This window comes from Podarcis raffonei, chromosome 6 (assembly GCF_027172205.1).
Source record: "Podarcis raffonei isolate rPodRaf1 chromosome 6, rPodRaf1.pri, whole genome shotgun sequence".
Classification (NCBI taxonomy): Eukaryota; Metazoa; Chordata; class Lepidosauria; order Squamata; family Lacertidae; genus Podarcis; species Podarcis raffonei.
The window spans coordinates 54039228-54045308 of record NC_070607.1 but is presented as its reverse complement, the minus strand read 5'-3'; the positions used below and the strand labels follow the sequence as shown (position 1 = coordinate 54045308).

General features: G+C 48.7%; 1 protein-coding gene across 1 annotated transcript in view; it reads left to right on the top strand.

The window, feature by feature from the left end:
- The first annotated feature begins 2700 nt into the window (after positions 1-2700).
- The window catches only part of BAK1 (BCL2 antagonist/killer 1), a 34204-nt gene continuing 30823 nt past the window's right edge, over positions 2701-6081 (top strand). The window contains exon 1 of the mRNA XM_053392994.1: positions 2701-2795. The gene's annotated coding sequence lies outside the window, so the exon portion shown is untranslated. The remainder of the gene's footprint in view (positions 2796-6081) is intronic.

The window sequence follows — 6081 nt, the reverse complement described above, 5'->3', positions numbered from 1 at the left end:
CCATCATAGCTGCTAGAGGTCTGTGAAAATTTGTGTCCCGGGCTTTTTATATTCACCTATACAATGGTACCTCAGTTTTTGAACAGCTTAGTTCACAAACATCATGGAATTTAAATGCTGTAAACCCGGAAGTAGGTGTTCCGTTTTGTGAACTTTGCCTCAGAAATTGAACATGCTCCGTTTTGTGTCCTGAGCTTCCATTTTTACTGTTGTGCTCCTAATTTAAAGGTAAAGGTAAAGGGACCCCTGACCATCAGGTCCAGTCGTGACTGACTCTGGGGTTGCAGCGCTCATCTCGCTTTATTGGCCGAGGGAGTATAGCTTCTGGGTCATGTGGCCAGCATGACTAAGCCGTTTCTGGTGAACCAGAGCAGCACACGGAAACACTGTTTACCTTCCCACTGGAGCGGTACCTATTTATCTACTTGCACTTTGACGTGTTTTGAACTGCTAGGTTGGGAGGCAGGGACCGAGCAACGGGAGCTCGCCCTGTCACCAGGATTCGAACCGCCGACCTTCTGATCCTTCTGATCGGCAAGTCCTAGGCTCTGTGGTTTAACCCACAGTGCCACCCCCCGCCATTGTAATTGCAGTGTTATGAGGAGAGCTCTGCAGCCTAGCTGGTTTGAGGAGAGAGAGAGAGCTGCTTTGGGTGGGGGGGGGCGGAGAGAAAGGTCTGACTTGGGGGGGGGAGAGCTGTGAGCCCGCTCACCTTGCCCCCTCGAGGGAAGCAGCCTACCTGAAGTTGAACATGCCTGATCTACAATACTGTTTTATTTTATTGTACAGCACAGTGGTACCTCTGGTTATGTACTTATTTCATTCCGGAGGTCCGTTCTTAACCTGAAACTGTTCTTAACCTGAAGCACCACTTTAGCTAATGGGGCCTCCTGCTGCCGCCACGCCACCGGAGCACGATTTCTGATCTTATCCTGAAGCAAAGTTCTTAACCCAAGGTAATATTTCTGGGTTAGCGGAGTCTGTAACCTGAAGCGTATGTAACCCGAGGTACCACTGTACATTGATTATTGCTTTCGTTTTATGGCTCAGTAGTCTCGTTTGTTGTTGTCGTTTAGTCGTGTCCGACTCTTCGTGACCCCATGGACCAGAGCACGCCAGGCACTTCTGTCTTCCACTGCCTCCCGCAGTTTGGTCAAACTCATGCTGGTAGCTTCGAGAACACTATCCAACCATCTCGTCCTCTGTCGTCCCCTTCTCCTTGTGCCCTCTATCTTTCCCAACATCAGGGTCTTCTCCGGGGAGTCTTCTCTTCTCATGAGGTGGCCAAAGTATTGGAGCCTCCACTTCACAATCTGTCCTTCTAGTGAGCACTCAGGGCTGATTTCCTTAAGAATGGATAGGTTTGATCTTCTTGCAGTCCATGGGACTCTCAAGAGTCTCCTCCATAATTCAAAAGCATCAATTCTTCGGCGATCAGCCTTCTTTATGGTCCAGCTTTCACTTCCATACTTCACTACTGGGAAAACCATAGCTTTTACTATACGGACCTTCGTTGGCAAGGTGATGTCTCTACTTTTTAAGATGCTGTCTAGGTTTGTCATTGCTTTTCTCCCAAGAAGCAGGCGTCTTTTAATTTCATGGCTGCTGTCACCATCTTCAGTGATCATGGAGCCCAAGAAAATAAAATCTCTCACTGCCTCCATTTCTTCCCCTTCTATTTGCCAGCAGGTGATGGGACCAGTGGCCATGATCCCATCACCTCGTTAGATAGTAAAATTCATGTTAAATTGCTGTTTTAGGGGTTTCAGGTGGTGAGTGTGCATAGGGTCCAAACACAGGGCATCCATGAAGCTCACTGGGTGACCTTGGACCAGTCCCTCCCTCTCAGCCTAACCTACCTCACAAGCTTGTTGTGAGGAGGGGGAGACTCACGTGTGCAAGCTTCAGCTCTTTGAAGGAAAGGTAAAGGGACCCCTGACCATTAGGTCCAGTCATGGCCGACTCTGGGGTTGCGGCGCTCATCTCACTTTATTGGCTGAGGGAGCCGGCGTACAGCTTCCGGGTCATGTGGCCAGCATGACTAAGCCACTTCTGGTGAACCAGAGCAGCACACGGAAACACTGTTTACCTTCCCACCAGAGCGGTACCTATTTATCTACTTGCACTTTGACATGCTTTCGAACTGCTAGGTTGGCAGGAGCAGGGACCGAGCAACGGGAGCTCACCCCGTCGCAGGGATTCGAACCGCCGACCTTCTGATCGGAAAGTCATAGGTTCTGTGGTTTAACCCACAGCGCCACCTGCATCCCTTTTTGAAGGAAAAGTGGACTATAAACGAAATGAATGAATGAATGCTAAACGGCATGATGAGGATGAGGATATCAAATACCAAATGTTGGAATCCTGTGTCAGATCACATTGCAACTCCCGTTGCATAACATCTGACGCACCTATAACAAATATTTCACATCAACCTTCACAGAGGTGGTTTTGCAGGAAATCTGGCGGAGGGGGTGGGTGGGAATAAACTCTTTCCGGACCTTTCTACCTCTCTCTCTCTCTCTCTCTTTTAATAATACTGTACATATTACATCTCGCGGCTACCAGGCTGCAACCCTAGAGGGAGCTGCGTATCGGCCGCTTTGCCGGCTGCCTGCCGCCTTCCTTTCGCCTTCTCTCCTCTCGCCTCGCCCCTCCTCGCAGCGGAGGAAGCGGTCGAGAAGCAGCAGGAAGGCGGCCAGAGAAGGATGCGCTAGCAGCGGCGCCGCATCCCGAGCTCGCCGCGCAACCCCAGGGACAGCTCGCCGGAGGGAAGGGGCGCGGCGGGAAGGCGGGTGAGTGGAAGCGAGTCCGGGGCGGCGGGGGACATATCGGGGGCTGCAGGATGGACGGGGCGGCAAAAGGGTCCGGCGGGTGCTGCTGGCGCTGGGCGCCTGCTCCTCCTCGGAGCCGGAGGCGTTTATTCGCCGCGCCTCAGCCCAGCGGAAGGACATAATTCTCCAAAGGTCCCCGAGAGGCGGGAGAGCGAGGGACCAGGCCGCCGCCCACGCCATGCCAGGGGACCCGGCAGTGGCGAGGGGAAAGGGGCCCCGCGCTCCCGGGCCAGCCAGGTCGCTTCTCGGGAGCCGCGCTGCTGGGCGCGCCACGCGGACGCGAGGAAGCGACCGGCGGGCTTGGCTGCGGCCAGCTAGCGGGCGCGCGGGCGCGCATGGAGCTGAGCGGAAAATGCGGAGTCAGCAGCGCCTCGGGGAGCTGCTGCTGCTGCAACTGCAGGGAAATTGGAGCTGGCTTGGCTTTTTTTTCCCTTTCCCCTCCTAGACGCGGCTACTTGAGATCTGGCAAGGTTTAAACATCCGGAATACGATCTCTCTCTCTCGCGCGCGCGCGCGGGTGTGTGTGGTTGTTCATCCACCGCATGCATGTGGGCTATCATTATTACTAGTACTATTTGGAGTTAAACAAGCTGTAGCTTAGGGCCCCCAAAAAATTTAAAGGAAAAAAACAACTGGATGTACATTTCCAAAATATAAGATAAAAAACAAATAAAATAAAACCTACATACAGCAACAGTGCTTCGTGTTGTGTAGGCTCCTGTGATGTAATGGGCCCCCAATAATTTTAAGTTAAGAGCTTCATAATTATTTCACTATTAATATACTTCTTCTTAATTGTATTGCTGTTCAACAATTACTTTGATAAAATACATATTTTGAGATGTGCAAATGGCTTTAGATTAAGGTTACCAGATTTTTTTCCAATGAATCTGGGGACACTTTTCAACTTAAGTAGGAATCATAGGATTTTGTCAGGGTAAGGTAAAGGTGAAGAGACCCCTGACCATTAGGTCCAGTCATGGCCGACTCTGGGGTTGCAGCGCTCATCTCGCTTTATTGGCTGAGGGAGCCAGCGTACAGCTTCCGGGTCATGTGGCCAGCATGACTAAGCCACTTCTGGCAAACCAGAGCAGCGCACGGAAATGCCGTTTACCTTCCCGCTAGAGCGGTACCTGTTTATCTACTTGCACTTTGACGTGCTTTCGCACTTCTAGGTTGGCCGGAGCAGGGACCGAGCAACGGGAGCTCACCCCGTCGCGGGGATTCAAACCGCTGACCTTCTGATCAGCAAGTCCTAGGCTCTGGGGTTTAACCCACAGCGCCACCCGCATCCCTTTTTTTTGTCAGGGTACTGATTTGTAAATCCAGGGACTGTCCCTGGGAAATGGGGACGTCTGGTAACCTTACTTTAGATACCTATTAGATCCATAAATTACGATATAGCATATATTCAACATAAAAAACAGCGACAATTTGTAGTTGACAAAGGACAGCTGGACGTATAAAGGGCCCCATTACTTTCAGTAGCATAGGGCCTCATCAAACCTAAATCTGGCCCTGCTGGCAAACCACAGCACCTCAAGTTATTCCAGAGTAATGACCAAGTGGGGATTTGAGCCCTGGCCTTCCAGGTCTGACACTTGTAACCACTAAGTGCCAGGGTGTGATCCTGAGGATGCAGGATCTAGGAGAGGGTGCATCCTCCCGATTTTTCTAATGGCATTATATTAACGTGCTTCCATGACAGCTACGTGATTGCTTTGCGCAGCACTGTCAATGTGCAAGAGGAACAAATGCTTCTCTTGCTCCACGGCTACAACTGGGGAGTTTGAATTGTGAGGTGGATTAAGCTTTCTCTGGTGTCCCCCCCCCCATTGATCTGCAGCTGGTGGGGCAGGACCCACAGCTCAGTCTGACCCTAACTCATGTCTTAACAGTGGCACTTTTATTGTGTGGATATGTAATAATAAAGTGAAGAAAAAGGTCCCCAAGGTTGTCCTTTTCATGTTTTAAATGGCTGACTCCCTTGACCAAGAACTTGAAAAAGTTGCATATTCAGCCCCTTCTGCAACTGGCTCCTATGCATATTGATTACGGACAGTGCTTTTTCTGGGGGGACACAGTGGTACGCATACCCCTAAACATTCTGTGAATCTTTGTACTTTTTTCCATTTACTGTATTTATTTCCCCCAATTTGAACTATACAATGGTGATTTTCTTGAGTCAAAATGAGAGTACCCCTAAATATTTTTTAAAGGAAAAAAAGCACTGATTACGGAACAGTTCATGAAGTGGTTCATAGGTGATAAATGTGTTTATAATTGGTCCTTTTGGTTTCAGTGGTACTTGCTTCCTAGACGGTAACAAGGTGACTTCTTTGGAATGTGCATAGCTGCTACTGGATTTTTTAGGAACAACAAAACACAGCCACCCAGAGTGGCTGGGGCAACCCAGTCACATAGGCGGGGTACAAATGATAACCACCTTCTTCTTCTTCTTCTTCTTCTTCTTCTTCTTCTTCTTCTTCTTCTTCTTCTTCAAGTTTAACACACAATTTGCACTTGAGAAGGGTGTTCTGCTCTAGTAGGCATTTAGAGTTATAATGTCAGATAAAGATGCTGTGTTAACTATGGTATAAAGTAGTCCTAACTTTCTGTACAAAAAAAGGTAGTGGGGAAAATCCTATTTGAATTGGGGGAACATTGAAGTTGTTGGAAAAACCAAAGAAGAAATTGACCATTCAAATGAGCAGAAATTCCAAGAGAAGTTGGGATATAGGGAAATGGGATAGATATATATACAGTGGTACCTCGGGTTAAGTACTTAATTCGTCCTGGAGGTCCGTACTTAACCTGAAACTGTTCTTAACCTGAAGCACCACTTTAGCTAATGGGGCCTCCTGCTGCTGCCGCGCCACCGGAGCCCGATTTCTGTTCTCACCCTGAAGCAAAGTTCTTAACCTGAGGTACTATTTCTGGGTTAGCGGAGTCTGTAACATGAAGCGTATGTAACCTGAAGTGTATGTAACCCGAGGTACCACTGTATTCAAAATATAATATTAGTTCAAAACTAAAATGCAATTTTTTACATAGTGCATTAAGGATGCTTTTATACGACTCTTAATTGTATATAGAGGCTTGCATATTTCTAAAGGGTTTTTTATGTTTATAGATACATTGTAATTGCATATTAGCAAATAACACCCCCCCCACCCACGACTTTACCAGTGCCTTAGGCTGCGTACACACCATCCATTTAAAGCATGCACACACTTCCCAGGAATCC